This window comes from Herpailurus yagouaroundi, unplaced genomic scaffold (assembly GCF_014898765.1).
Source record: "Herpailurus yagouaroundi ecotype Mexico unplaced genomic scaffold, PumYag 184, whole genome shotgun sequence".
Classification (NCBI taxonomy): Eukaryota; Metazoa; Chordata; class Mammalia; order Carnivora; family Felidae; genus Herpailurus; species Herpailurus yagouaroundi.
Window position 1 is genome coordinate 34230800 of NW_024412415.1, and position 16253 is coordinate 34247052.

The following is a 16253-nucleotide window of genomic DNA, read 5'->3' on the forward strand; positions in this document are numbered from 1 at the left end:
GGGCCCATTGGAGACGTTTCTTGGAGGACACGATGAGGTAGTGGAATAAAGCTGCCTGTGTGCATGTGGGCGTATGTGAAAGAGAACCACAGTTGTGCTATTTCCAGTTGTTCGGCTTCGGACAAGCTGCTCACCTTCCCTGGGCCCCACTTTCGACCTGCGAACAATCAGGTTAGCTGTCCCTGTGGGTCTGTTGGTCAGGTGTTCGTGAGGGTTTACGAGGTGGGTCATGAGTGACCACGTACGTTGCTGATCGTAAAGCATGTACACACTGCCAATGTGTTGCTTGGCCCCCAAGGCCTGTGATGTGCTGACTGTCACCTGGAAGGAAACGGAAAGAACACAGAAAACATCGCCCCCCAGTGTGCGAAAGTGGGTTTCACTCAGGAAGGCCTCGGGTAGCTGGGTACCACCATCCGCTAAGATGCACAGGACCCAGGCCCACCCGGAGCCCGGAGCTGCAGAGATGGGGCCTCGCCAGTGCCCAAGACGCAAGCTTCTGGGATTGGAGCAAACCCTTGAAGAGAGCTCGTGGCCCTCAACTCGCTCCTGACATGGCTGGTGTGGCCTTCCAGGCGTGGAGCTTGGGGGGTGCTAATTGTTACACAGCTACACGGCAGATCTGGCCGTGGCTGGACAAACTACTGGGTTTGTACAGAGCTTCGCGGTTCCATACTCTTTAGCCTCTTTGGTTATATAGGACACAAGCCCTTGAAACTGCCTTCGGGGGAAGAAATAGATGGGAGCTGATTAAGACCAGAAAGCCCAGGGAATGAAGCTGCTTTCTGCCCATGATTTCCTTTGATCCTTAAAATACTCCTGCAACCTGGTGTTATTCCCCCATTTTACAGGGAAGGAAACTAAGGCACGGGGTTGTAAAGCGATTTTCCCAGGTCTAGTGTTGCAGGGGAGCCCATACTTAACAACAAAGACATGGGTTTTTTGGGGATAAAATTATATCTGATCTTTTATGTTCAATGGTAACTTTGAACAAGAGGAAACTGAGGCCCAGCAAAGCCCTATCCCAGCCACCATAGCTCAAATGCATTGAGAGATCTGGAGGCTATTGATCCCAGCTTGACCTTTGGACGGTCAGTGTCAGTCACAGATCCCGTTTTTCCCTGTGCAGCTCGGGCGACTAAGCCCCACGTGCCCTAGAAGCCATCTCCAGAAGGTCAGACAGACCCCCCCCCTACTGATCACAGTGCCTCTGGTTGAGACATTTCATTTCCACCTTCCATTTTGGGCCTGAGCACCATTCCTGCCTTTCTATTTATACCAAAAACAGGGACACCCAGGCAGGGTAAGCCTCCTTTTCACCTTCAAAGCAATTCTGTCCTCAGACTCCTGGCTTTTCACCCTTGCCTGACCCACTCTGGCTCCAGGGTATCGTGTTAGATTTAATTGGTCAGCAGGTGATATCGCCATCAAGATCTTTGAAATGAAGTTTGGAATCTGTACTCATTTATGTTGGTTGATAAAAGGCAATTGTGCGTTTCTCTTTTGGTCTCTCAATGTAATAAGAGACACATTAAAAAAGAAAGCGTGAGGGTGGGCAAGGTGCAAGCGAGGTGAGCGTGCCCCAGGGGCGCTCGTGTGGTCGGCCAGCCCTGGCTCCAGCCTTCTTTCATCTTCACAGGTTTTTAAGTCATCAATCATGTAGCAAGTCTTTATTAAATCCTTAGTGGCTGCAGCTGGGGGAAGGAAGCCTCCTGAGATGGGTCCTGGCCTCAGGGAGCTGATATTCTGGGTCCTGGAGGAAATGGGATAGGGAAATTGACAATGCAGGTGATGGGCTAAGCAGGGTGGGGGAGAGCACTCTGGCTGGTTCAGATGAAAAGGTAGCCTGGGGTCTTGAGTACATAAGAGGGGCTCATGGAATGAGCCTGGGTTTGATCTGGTCAGTTCTGGTTTTGAATTCCAACTCTATTTCTTACTAGGTATGTGACTATGGATAAGTCACTCAACCTCTCTGAGCCTTAATTCCCCCATCTGTTTGCGGATAATCATCTCTGCCTCCTGGGGTTGTAATACGACTTTAAATGAAATAATGAATCTGACATAGCATAGTACACACGTGCTTTTTTTTTTTTAAAGTTTATTTATTTTGAGAGAGAGAGAGAGTGAGCAGGGGAGGAGCAGAGAGGGAGAGGCGGGGAGACTCCCAAGCAGGCTCCACGCTGTCAGCGCAGAGCCCAACACGGGGTTCAGTCCCACGAATTGTGAGGTCATGCCCCGAGCTGACATCAAGAATCAGGCGCCCAACCAACTGAGCCCCCCGGGCGCCCCTGATACGCACGTTCTGGATAAACATTGTATCTTTCCCATCCTTTCCGTGTCCATTACCAGCAGGCTTTCCTGTGAGTGACAAACTCAAAGTATCAGTGGCTTATACAGGAACGAAGTTTGTTTTTTCTCCCACGGAAAAGATGCAGGCGTGTGGTTCAGGGCTGGCACTCCTTGGTGCCAGAGGCTCAGTCAAGCTCCTTCTATTTTGTTCTTTCGCTTTCCTGGCCTTGATTTCTAAGATTGCTTTATAATCCACCCGGCGGCTCCAGTCATTATCTCTGTATTCCAGTCAGTAGAAAGAAGAAGAAATTTGCACCTTCTCCCGTTACGGACACACTTTGGAAGTTGCAGGTACGGGGTTCTACTTCTCCTAGGAACAGGAGGAATTGAGTGTTGGGGGACAGCCAATAGTTCTTAACCGCCTTGGCTTTCCGGGGAAAATGCCTCTTGAATAGAATGTGCCAGGGGAGTGTGTACTGGTGGGAGAGAAGGGGAAAAGGTGTCAGAGAGAGGCGGACTCAAAAGGCTGATGGTAAGTAAAGATACAGGCATCGAGGGGCGCCTGGGTGGCGCAGTCGGTTAGGCGTCCGACTTCAGCCAGGTCACGATCTCGCGCTCCGTGAGTTCGAGCCCCGCGTCGGGCTCTGGGCTGATGGCTCAGAGCCTGGAGCCTGTTTCCAATTCTGTGTCTCCCTCTGTCTCTGCCCCTCCCCCGTTCATGCTCTGTCTCTCTCTGTCCCAAAAATAAATAAATGTTGAAAAAAATTAAAAAAAAAGATACAGGCATCGAAACAGTGTAACAGACCAAATACATCAAACAGAACAGAGAGTCCAGAAATAGACCCATGTGCATATACAATGCATTGATTTTTAGAGGCGCTAGGGTAATTCAGTAGGTCAGGGATTAGTCTTTTCCATAAATGGTGCTGGTGCAAGTGGACATCTTAGGGGAGAAAAATACAGCTTGACCTCCCAGCTCATATTGTATACAAAACTCATTTTAAGATGGATCATAGACCTGAATGCAACATCTAAAACGATGGTGCTTCTAGAGGAAAATGTGGGGAAAAAGATACTCACAACCTTGGGATAAAGACAGTTTAGCCCCCCCTCCCCCCAATTACTAACCAGAAAAGAAATGGATACTTTGGACTCCACACAAATTAAACACTTCCGTTTTTTCAAAAGACATTATTAAGAAAATGAAAAGGCAAGTGACAGACAGGGACAAATTACGTACTTGCCTACATTTGACAAGGAGTCCATATCCAGAGTATATAAAGAACACCTATAGGGGGCGCCTGGGTGGCGCAGTCGGTTAAGCGTCCGACTTCAGCCAGGTCACGATCTTGCGGTCTGTGAGTTCGAGCCCCGCGTCAGGCTCTGGGCTGATGGCTCAGAGCCTGGAGCCTGTTTCCGATTCTGTGTCTCCCTCTCTCTGCCCCTCCCCCGTTCATGCTCTGTCTCTCTCTGTCCCAAATAAATAAACGTTGAAAAAAAAAAAAAAAGAACACCTATAACTCCATAATAAAATGACAAACAATCTTATTAAAAAACAGTGGGTGAAGGACCTGAACAGATATTTCACAAAGGAAGATATATGAATGACCACTAAGCACATGAAAAAGCGTGCAATATCATTGCAAACCAGAGAAATGCCAATTAAAATGGTTGAAAGAGGGGAGCCTGGGTGGCTTAGTCAGTTGAGTGCCCAACCCGATTTCGGCTCAGGTCATGATCCCAGGATCCTGGGATCGGGCCCTGCTTCTGGCTCTCCGTTGAGCATGGGGCCTGCCTAAGATTCTTTCTTCCTCTCTTTCTGCCCCTCCTCTGCTCACATGAACATGTGTGCACTCTCTCTCAGTAAGTAAATAAATAGAAAAAATGATTGCAGGAATGATCAAAAGGTCAGCAGCCCCAGTGTTGGAGGGCACGCGGATGAACTGAAACTCACATCCTTTGCTGTGGTCTGAGAATAAAACGGTGCCGCCACTTTGGAGAACAGGTTGGCGTTATTTATAAAGTGAAACAGACACAAACCGCATGACTCAGCAATTTCATTCCCAGGTATTTACCCAAGAGGAAAGAAAACATTTGCTTACCAAAAGGCTTGGACAGAAATATTCACGGCAGCTTTATTCATAATGGTCCCAACTGGGAGCAACCCTGACTGCCATCGACAGGAGGGAGGGCTGACTAATTGGAACACACCCATGCAATGGGATACCATCTAGAACAAAAAGGAACGAACCGATGCATGCAACAACAAGCATGAGTCTGACCGAAATTTTGCTCAATGAAAGAAGCCAACAGAAAAGAGTATGTACTCAATGATCGCATTTTACGCGATATTAGATCCAATGTGATGAACCTATAGTGGTAGAAATCAGAACAAGGGTCGCTGGGGCCAGTGGTGGTGATGAGGGATGACTAGGAAGGAAGGGCAGGAAAGAACTTTCTAGAGTAGCGGAATATTCTATATCTTGATTGGAGTGGTGGTTACACAAGTGAATATATGTTAAAATTCATCCAGATGGCAACATGCCTCAAACTGTACATGTACAATCTGTGCATTTTATTACATGTAAATTATACATCAGTAAAAAAAATATGTATATAAAGAATTCACGGTCAAGTACAAATTCCCCCACAGAGGCTGTTGTGATGTTGTTGTCACTGATGTAGCACAAATCTTGGGTGAGGTGACTCATTTATTTATTCATTTATTTTTAAAGTTTATTTATTTGTTTTGAGAGAGAGGGAGAGAGAGGATCCCAAGTGGGCTCTGTGTGGTCAGTGCAGAGCCCGATGTGGGGCTTGAACTTAGAAACTATGAGATCGTGACCTGAGTCGAGATCAAGAGTCAAACGCTTCACCAGCTGAGCCCCCCAGGTACCCCTGTAACTCGCTGATTTAGAACAGGCTGTTAGGTGAGCCAGGAGCGACACTGAGGGTGTTATGAATTTGATTCCAGTGAGTAGAGGCAATTTATACTGCTGTATCATGAAGAGCCCTGCTGTCCGGCCCAGCCTTCGTCTTGGGTGGTCACCCATGGGCTGTGATTTCAGGGTGATCAGAAGCTGACTCATCCCACATTCCTTTGCACTCAGTTTCAACATTGCCTTTTGCCTGTTTTCTCTTCATGATGGGGCAAGAGAACCCCTCTTGGAGGTGTAAGCGAGTGTATCTGACACCGTCCCCTCAGAGTGGCTGCTTAATTTGCGCGGCCCAGCGTGAAAGCAATAAGCAGGACCCCTGTTTGAAAATTGTAAAGAATTTCATGACGCTGACAGTGAGCATTCACCAAGCACTGAGTCATTTTAAGTGCAAGCTTGTAAGCGACAGTACAGGTTACGTGTTTGTGGAGTCGGCTCTGTGTCTGTCCTTGTGGAAGAGACTGGGGAGCAGCTATGCAGGCAGGAGTGCATGCGGGTGGGGAGGGGCCCTGGAAAGTGGACAGAGTCAAGGCGATCCAGTGGAGTTTCTGAAATGCGATTTGTGGGCCATTGGCATCCAAGTTCTAGGGGAGGGACTCAGCATCTCTGAAGGCAGGGCGCAAGAATCTGAATGTAAGGAGGCTCTCCAATGATGCTCATGGGCCAAGGAAGCCAAAAATCTTGGGCAGGGGAGTAAAGGGAAGATACCCAGCTAGTTTCATTACTATTTCGGGTGGTTCTCTGAGGGGCCAGAAGGTAGACGCAGGCGCATGGCCCAAGGCAGACCTTCCTTCTACAGACCCGTTTCTGTCCATTTAAGCCTTCTTTGTGCACACCAGGCTGGCTCTGTGCTTGGCCCTGAGGATAAGAGAAGTCATGAGTCCTGCCTTCTAGAAACACATGGTCTCATAGGGGAGGGCCACCCAGGAGCATGACAAGCTCTAATACATGGCAGAGAGAGGCTCAGACGGCATCATATCCAGATTGGGGGGGGTGTTAGGGGCAATCAAGGAAAGCTTCCCGGAGGAGGTGGCATTTGACTGGGTAATTTGAAGGATGATCCACTGGCTATGAAGAGGTGAGGGGGAGGCATTCTGAAGGGGGAAAAGGTAAGAGCAGAGCTGAAGGGATGGGAGAGCCCCGGGAGGGCATAGGGCATGGAGGCAATGTTGGTTTAGCTGTGGGGCAGGCAGTGTGTCTGGAAACCGAGGGCCTGGCCTCTCCCTGTGGAAGCAGAGCGGGCCAGACTCCCTTCTTCCTGGATGGTGGTGATGAGTCCGCAGAAGAAGACCAGGCTCTGTCTGTTGGACACTCCGGCCTAGGACTGGGTGTCTGGAGGCTGATCGGAGAAGGTGGGGACATTTAGAGGATGTAGGGCTGTTGGATGGTGGCAAGTGGCCCGTTGGGGCAGTGCCAGCAGTGGCGTCCTGGCTGGACCGCCCCTGGCATCCGTGACTCTACCTCTCTTCTTTGTTGGCCAACCCCCCTGTGCCTCCCATCGATTCTGTGAGATCCCCAGTGTCCTCCTATTAGGTTCTTTCTGGCTTAAGCCAGCCACGGTTGTTTTCCCTGGGCAAGCAAGAACGCTGATGCAGAATGCTCAGCGGATGGCAGGCGTTGGATGCCTCGAATGCCACGGGGAGAAGGAGCACAGACGGTGGGAGCCGCGGAAGGCTTACGAGCGAAGCAGGGCCTTGATCCATAGATCCGGGAGGAGTCAGTCATCGGTAGATTGGAACCCGGGGAACAGGACTGCAGGGCAGTGGGGAGCTGAACGGGGAAGTAATAGTGACAAAGGAGGAAACAGAGCGTCACGACTAGAGTCACAGGAGTGGAGTTGTCAGGAATTTGCAGCTGGCCCGAGGTGGGAGGACAGTGGGGAGAACTTTCCACAGAGAACACACGTCATGCCGTATTTCCTTTCCGGGGTCTCAATATCCATCTCGTCTGTTTCAATTTCTGGATTCGCGGGGGGGAAGGTTGCAGATCAAGGGGGTGCTGGCCTAGACCTCCGGCCTCATCTGGGAGATGGCCTCCCCTTGGAGCGGCGCCCCGCATGGGAGCAGACAGGAGGGCTTAGGAATGATTAGCTTCTAAGGGGAGGGGAAGAAAGCGACCCTTAATTCCTCTTTAATAACATATGTCAGTAGGTAACGTTTTCAATATGTCACTGTGTCTGTAGCTCCGGTCAGCGGGTCGCTATCATTTTTGGGCAATAAACAAAAGACTGCTTTTAATTACTTCTGTGAAATTGCCCGACCCATGCATGATTAAATATTCATTATGTAGAATAAGGCATTTTCTTTGTATAGAGATCCATATTAAATTTAGCTGGTATAACCCACTGACCGAACAGAACTAATAAATTTCGTGTAATGGCCTGCAGCTTTTCCCTGACTGCTCCAGCTCTTCCCTCTCAATCCCTCTCTCCAGGTCCCTGTCTCTGTCTTAGCCTAGCTATTTCTTTTTTTAAAAATTTTTTTTTTCAACGTTTATTTATTTTGGGGACAGAGAGAGACAGAGCATGAACGGGGGAGGGGCAGAGAGAGAGGGAGACACAGAATCGGAAACAGGCTCCAGGCTCTGAGCCATCCGCCCAGAGCTCGACGCGGGGCTCGAACTCACAGACCGCGAGATCGTGACCTGGCTGAAGTCGGACGCTCAACCGACTGCGCCACCCAGGCGCCCCTTAGCCTCGCTATTTCTATGTCCATTTAAAAAATTGAGATGAAATTCCACGTACGCTGAACTGCTTTAACGTGTACATCTCAGTGGCAGCTAGTGCATTCACGATGTCGTGTGCCTCCCACCTCTCTGTACCTGGACGTTTGTCTATCCCCTCCCACCCCCCCCCCGCAGAACACCCTCTGCCCAGTAAGTAATCACACTCCCTGTTGCTTCCTCCCCCGGCCCAGCGATCGCTAGTCTGCTCTCTGTCTCTATGGATTTGCCTGTCCCGGGGCCTTTCGTGTAAAAGGAATCCTATAATACGTGCCTTTTCGCGTCTGGCTTCTTTTACTCACTGTGACGTTTCTGAGGTTCATCCAAGGTGTAATCATCGATACTTCACTCCTTTTGGTGGCGGAATCATAGTCTTTCGTATGGCTGCACCGCAATTTGTTTATAAATTCATCTGCTGAGGGACCTTTGGGGTGTTTCCACCTTCTAGCTGTTAGGAACGGTGCTGCTATGAACGTTTGTGTACAAGTTACTGTGTTTTCATTTCTCTTGGGTGTATACCTAAGAGCTGACTTGTTGGATCGTATATAAATTTTGTGTTTAAGTATTCTTACTATTTATTATTTTATTTTTGAGAAAGCGCAGACAGGGGAGGGGCAGAGAGAGAGGGGAACAGAGGATCCGAAGCAGGCTCTGCGTTGACAAGCCATAGCATAGAGCCCGACGTGGGGCTCGAACTCAGGAACTGCGAGATCATGACCTGAGCTCAAGTCGGATGCTCAACTGACTGAGCCACCCAGGCGCCCCTGTATGTTTAACTTTTATATTTTTTAGTATATATTGACATATATATATTTTTATTAGTATATATATATATTAAGCATTGTTCTGGTAGTTTCAGGTACACAATATAGTGATGCAATAGTTCCGTATGTCACTCGGTGCTCACCATGACAAGTGCACGCCTTAATCCCCACACTAGTTAGATTTGTGATCATAGCCATCCTAGTGGGTATGAAATGGTATCTCATTGTAGTTTTGATTTGCATTTCCTTAACAGCCAATCGTGTTGAATGTCTCTTCATGTGCTTGTTGGCCATTTGTATATCTTTTTTGGAGAAACGTCCGTTCACATCCTTTGACCTTTTATTAATTGGACTCCGTCTTTTTGTTGCTGTGTCGTGAGAGTTCTTTATCTATCCCGGATACTTACGAGGCATATGATTTGCAAATTGTCTTCCATTCTGTGGGTTGCCTTCTCACTCTGTTGACAGTGCACAAGAGTCTTTAATTTGGTGACACCCACCTTATCTATTTTTTCTCTCATTGCCTGTACTTTTGGTGTCATGCATAAGAACTCTTTGCCAGATCCAAGGTCTTGAAGCTTTTTTCTTCTGTTTTCTTCTAAGAGTTTCATAGGGAGAGAGGGCTTGAGCTGGGGAGGGGCAGAGACGGGGAGAGAGAGAGAATCCCAAGCAGGCTATGCAATGTCAGCACACAGCCCGATGTGGGCCCCGAACTCATGAACCCTGAGATAGTGACCTGAGCTGAAATCAAGAGTCAGACGCTTAGGGGCGCCTGGGTGGCGCAGTCGGTTAAGCGTCCGACTTCAGCCAGGTCACGATCTCGCGGTCCGTGAGTTCGAGCCCCGCGTCAGGCTCTGGGCTGATGGCTCAGAGCCTGGAGCCTGTTTCCGATTCTGTGTCTTCCTCTCTCTCTGCCCCTCCCCCGTTCATGCTCTGTCTCTCTCTGTCCCAAAAAAAATAATAAAAACATTGGAAAAAAAAATTAAAAAAAAAAAAAAAAAAAAAAAAAAAGAGTCAGACGCTTAACCAGCTGAGCCACCCAGGTGCCCCCAAGAGTTTCAAGGTTTTAGATTTTACATTTAGGTATTTAGTCTGTTTTAATTTTTGTATATAGTGTAAAGTAAAGCTTCAACTTCATTTTTTTTTTTGTCAATGTGGATATCTGGTTCTCCCAGTATCATGTGTTGAAAAGACCATGCTTTCACCGTTGAGTGGTCTTGGCACTCTGGTTGAAAACCTCTGAAAGAGGCACAGGGGTGCCCCGAACAGTCCTCTGGGTGGCAGGACTGGTTCCATCACTGACTGATGTTTGTAGGACCATGCACATTCTCTTTGTAGGCCTTGGTTCCCCACCTCCACCCCCCACCCCCTGTAAAATAGGCAGATAGGACTTGATCACCTGCAGGAACTTCGAGGAAGTCAAAGGTTGGGGAGGCAAAGAGAACGGGGCTCTGGAGGGAGTGAAACTTTCCGTCTCTGCCCACCCGTGTCACTGCTCTATAGCATCCTGGTTCACAGAAGGAAACTCCGTGACTTTCTGCGACTTGTCACGTCTTTCCCCAGCCCGTGTGGCTTTAAAGCAGTGACGAATTGCTGGAACTCTAATCATGAGAACAATAAGCCCTTGCTCTTCAGTGTGTGCAGTACTGTCACATTCATTGCTCTGTTTACAAATGAGGAAACCAAGTCCCAGAGAGGTGGTGTTACTTGCCCCTAGCTAGACTAATCAATAGTATACCTGGTCTAGATGAAAATGAATCCCAGTTCAGCTACCTAAAATGCTGTGTGGCCGCCCCTGGACAATGAGGTAGTTAGGAGAAAGGGGAAATAGAAGGAGAGAGAAAGAAAAAAACTAAAAAAGCTGAATCATATATTGATTTAATAAAGTTAATTTTCCACAGGGTCTAAGGGAAATGGAAAATCAAAAGGTGGGCTCAGAATGTAATAAAATAAGGCAGTAATATTTACAGTAGTCCTGATGTGGTCCAAGAGGAAAGACCAGACCCATGCTACCCTCCACTCCCCCTCCAGCCCTGAGCCCCTCTGCCTCTCTGTGCCAAAGCATTTAGCTGGTGAGTGACGCTAGGCTCATCTTATATACCTGATAAGGATTGATATCCAGAATATATAAAGCACTTTGACAACTCAGCAGCAACCTGATTTAAAAATGGGCACTGGGGGCACCTTGGTGGCTCAGTCGGTTGGGTGTGCGTCTCTTGATTTCGGCTCAGGTCAGGATCCCAGGGTTGTGGAAATGGATCCTGCACTGGGCTCTGTGCTGAGTGTGGAGCCTGCTTGGGATTCTCTCTCTCTCTCTCTCTCTCTCTCTCTCTCTCTCTCTGTCTCCCTCTGCTCCTCCCCTGCTCATGTGTGTGCACTCACATGCTCTCTCTCTCTCTCTCTCAAAAAAAAAAAAAATAGGCACAGGACTTGAATAGACATTTGTTCAAAGAGGATACACAAACATCTAATAAACACGTGAAAAGATACTCAACATCACTAATCAGTAGGGAAATGCAAATCAAAACTACAATGAGATAGCACTACATACTCATTAGGATGGCTAGTCTAAAAAAAAAAAAAAACAGCAACTCAGAAAATAACAAGTGTTGGCAAGGATGTGGGGAAATTTGAACCCTTATGCATTGCTGGTGGGAATGTGAAATGGTACAGCTACTGTGGAAAATGGTACGGCGATTCCTCAAAAAATTAAACATACAATTACCATACGCAATTTCACTCTGGGTATATACCCCAAGATAGTGAAAGCAGGTCTCCAAGAGATATTTGTATACCCATGTTTATAGAAGCACTATTCACAGGAGCCAAAAATGAACGCAACCCAAGTGTCCATTGATGGATAAATGGGTAAACAAAGTGTAGTATATGCATACAACGAAATATTATTCAGCCTCTGAAAGGAGGGAAATTCAGACACATGCTGCATCATGGATGAACCTGGAGGAATATATATGTGTGTGTGTGTGTGTGTTTGTGTGTGTGTGTGTGTATATATATATGTGTGTGTATATGTATATATGAGTGTATATATGTATATATGTGCGTGTATATGTATATATATGTGTGTGTATGTGTGTGTGTGTGTGTGTGTGTGTATAGTAAACCTTGGTTTGTGAGCATAATTCATTCCGGAAGAATGCTTGTAACCCAAAGCACTGTACATCAAAGTGAATTTCAAGAACCATTGGTTCAGTTGTGATCATGTGACATTTGGTGTCATGTACTACTCATATTGCAAGACATTGCTCATTTATCAAGTTAAAATTTATTAGAAACACTCACAGAACAAGTTACTTGCAATCCAAGGTTTTAGTGTATATATATATATATATATATGTAATATATAATATAAATTATATAAATTATAAATATATATTATATACTAAATATATAGTATATAATATATATACTATATACACTGTATATAGTATATAATATACACACTATATACAGTGTATATAGTATATATATGATATATAATGTATATTAATGTATATATAATGTATAATATAAATTATAAAATTATAAATTATATATATTATATATCATATACTAAATATATAATATATAGTATATAATATATATACTATGTACAGTGTATACAGTATATAATATATATACTGCATACACTGTATATAGTATATAATATAAAATATATAGTGTATACTATATACAGTGTATATAGTATATAATATATACAGTGTATATAGTATATATGATATATAGTGTATATTAGTGTATATATAATATATAATATAAGTTATATACTATATATTATATAGTATATACTAAATATATAATATATAGTATATCATATATATACTATATACACTGTATATAGTATATACTATATAATATACACTGTATATAGTATATATATATGATATATAATATATATTTAAAATCTACCCCCGCTCCTTTTTTCTTTTCTTTTCTTAATGTTTATTTATTTATTTTGGGAGAGAGAGAGAGAGGGCGGGAGAGAGAATCCCAAGCAGACTGCGCTGACCCTGCAACAACTGGCTGCAGGGCTCAAACTCAAAAACTGTGAGATCACGACCCGAGTTGAAATCAAGTGTCTAAACATTTGACTGACGGAGCCACCCAGGCGCCCCCGGAGGACCTTACGTTAAGTGAAATCAGTCGGTCATCGAGCCATCCAAATACTGTAGGCTTTTGCTGGAAGGAGGGCCCTGGAATACTTAAAGTCACAGAAACAGGAAGTAGAATGGTGGTTGCCAGGGGCTCATGGGAGGGGGAATGGGGAGCTAGTGTTTACTGGTTACAGAGTTTCAGTTGGGGAAGTTGGAAAAGTTCCGGAGGCGGAGGGCGGGTGTGGTAACGCAACGTGAATGTCCTGAATGCCACAGAACTGTACTCTTGAAAATGGTTAAAATGGTAAATGTCTTAAATGTGCTTTTTTTAATGTTTACTTATTTTTGAGGGAGAGCAAGCACAGGTGGGGGAGGGGCAGAGAGAGGGGCACGGAGGATCCAAAGCAGGCTCTGCACTGAGAGCAGAGAGCCCGGTGTGGGGTTTGATCTCCCGAACCGCGAGAATAAGAGATATTCTAAAAGAATATCTACAATATTCTCCAGGTACTGTGGACAGGAAGGTTTATGGTGATAGCAGTACTTGCTGGGGAAACTGAGGCACGGGAAGGAAGCCCTAGAGGTTCCCGGAGAAGGGATCGAGGCCTCAGAGGACCTGTGGCTGCTCCGGCATCAGAAACACCGCTCAATGAGGCTTGCCCGGCTCTGCCCCTAAGCTCAGCAGAGGCCCCAGAGTCTTGGCTGGACTTGAACTCCTGTCCTCGTGTCCTCATGACGGCTTTCTGAAGCCTTCCCACTCCCAGACCATTATAGGAAGATATTTTGAGAGGGTCTCTCTTTCTTGCCAGCCAAACCAATTTTATTTAACTTTGATTTCTATTTAAAAACTGTTAGTCAATCCAGTTATTGGAAAACTTTTAAGCATGTTTGGAACAACTTGGCTATGTGAATTTACTTCTTCAACTATAAATTGTATGAAATCTAAATAAAGATCAAGGATTGCCAAAGTAAATTTGAAGTCTGCATTGAGATGTTCTGAATGTTGAAAGTATGCACGGAATTTTAAAGACTCTGTTCAGAAAAGGCTGTGAGTTTGAGCCTCGCATTGGGCTCTGTACTGACAGCTCAGAGCCTGGAGCCTGTTTCCGATTCTGTGTCTCCCTCTCTCTCTGCCCCTCCCCTGTTCATGCTCTGTCTCTCTCTGTCCCAAAAATAAATAAAAAACGTTGAAAAAAAATAAAAATAAATAAAAATAAAAAAATAAATCAACTTCAAAAAGAAGAAAAGGATTTGAAATGGCTCAATAATTTTTTTTAATGTTTATTTTTTGAGAGACCGAGAGGCAGAGTGCGAGCGGGGGAAGGGCAGAGAGAGAAAGGGAGTCACAGAATCGGAAGCAGGCTCCAGGCTCCAAGCTATCAGCGCAGAGCCTGACGCGGGGCTCGAACTCACAAACTGCGAGATCATGACCTAGGCTGAAGTTGGGTGCACCTAGGCGCTCAATAAATTCTTATATTGATTACATGTTGACATAATAATGTTTTGAATATATTAGATTAAATAAAAATATTATTATTGATTTTACCTTTTCACCTTTTCTTTAATGTGGCCAACTAGAAAATTCAAAATTACATGTTTGGATTGAATTATATTTCTTTCTTTTTTTTTTTTTTAATTTTTTTTTTTCAACGTTTATTTATTTTTTGGACAGAGAGAGACAGAGCATGAACGGGGGAGGGGCAGAGAGAGAGGGAGACACAGAATCGGAAACAGGCTCCAGGTTCCGAGCCATCAGCCCAGAGCCCGACGCGGGGCTCGAATTTACGGACCGTGAGATCGTGACCTGGCTGAAGTCGGACGCTTAACCGACTGCGCCACCCAGGCGCCCCTCTTTTTTTTTTTTTTAATGTTTATTTATTTTTGAGAGAGAGAGTGAGAGTGTGTGAGTAGAAGAGGAGCAGAGAACAGGGAGACAGAATCTGAAGCAGGCTTCAGGCTCTGAGCTGTCAGCACAGAGCCCCAAGTGGGGCTCGAAGTCATGAACTGTGAGGTCACGAGCTGAGCTGAAGTCAGACGCTTAACCGACTGAGCCATGCGGGCACCCCTCGAATTATATTTCTATTGGACGGCGCTGGGCTACAGCATCTTGGGAAAACAGACTAGTGGAGAGACTTGGACAGCTACTAAGTGTCTAGAACAAGAATTTCAGCCTAGGGGCACCTGGGTGGTTCAGTCGGTTGAGTGTCCGACTTCGGCTCAGGTCATGATCTTGCGGTCTGTGAGTTCAAGCCCCGCGTCAGGCTCTGCACTGACAGCTTGGAGCCTGGAGCCTGCTTCCGATTCTGTGTCTCCCTCTTTCTCTGCCCCTCCCCTGCTCGTGCTCTGTCTTTCTCTGTCTCAAAAATAAATAAAAACGTAAAAAAAAAAATTAAAAAAAATAAACATTAAAAAAATTAAAAAATAAATAAATTAAAAAAAAAAAAAAAAAAGAATTTCAGCCTAGATCCCTGAAGCGGGAGCTCTTTCTTTACAGTGGATTGGAAAACGTTGTTAGTTTGATCTAGGGCCTCTAACAAAACCCACCTGGGAGGGAAGCAGCAATTCTCACCCTAAACTGGACAGGATCCCCGGCGTCTGTGCCCAAGGACCTGCTTCAGCACAGGGGAGGGCTCACAGTGAGGCTGGGTGGGCAGGGCTGGACGAGCTGTTCCCTCCTTCTATACAACCACCACCCCGCTCTACCAGAGAGAGCTTTTGTTATTTTTTAAATTTTAAAAATTTTACTTGTTTTAAATTTTCTTATTATTTTTTTAAAAATTATATTTAAAATTTTTTTTAATGTTTATTTATGTTTGAGACAGAGAGAGACAGAGCATGAACGGGGGAGCGTCAGAGAGAGGGAGACACAGAATCGAAGCAGGCTCCAGGCTCCGAGCTGTCAGCACAGAGCCCAGCCCAGAGCCCAACATGGGGCTCGAACTCACGGACCGTGAGATCGTGACCTGAGCCGAAGTTGGACACTCAACCGACTGAGCCACCCAGGTGCCCCTAAATTTTATTTTAGAGAGAGAGCGAGCAAGCAGGGGAGGGGGCAGAGGGAGAGAGAGAGGATCTTAAGCAGGCTTCTTGCTCAGCACAGAGCCTGACACAGGGCTTGATCCCATGACCCTGGGATCATGACCTGAGCTGAAATCAAGAGTCAGATGCTCAACCGATTGAGCCACCCAAGTGCCCCTTATAATTTCTTTTATACACTGGGCACGGGATCTCATGATCTGGGAGCACAGTTTCTACTTCTAAAAAAATAAAAAAGGTTGAAGAGCATTGGTGAAGAGGGAAGTCTTTGGACTCAAACCGACTTTATACTTCTATGAACTGCTTGACCTTGGGCAAGTTAACTACTCTGACCCTTAGTTTCATTATCTGTAAAATGGGGATTGGTGCTTCCTGTCTGAAAGATCATGACAATA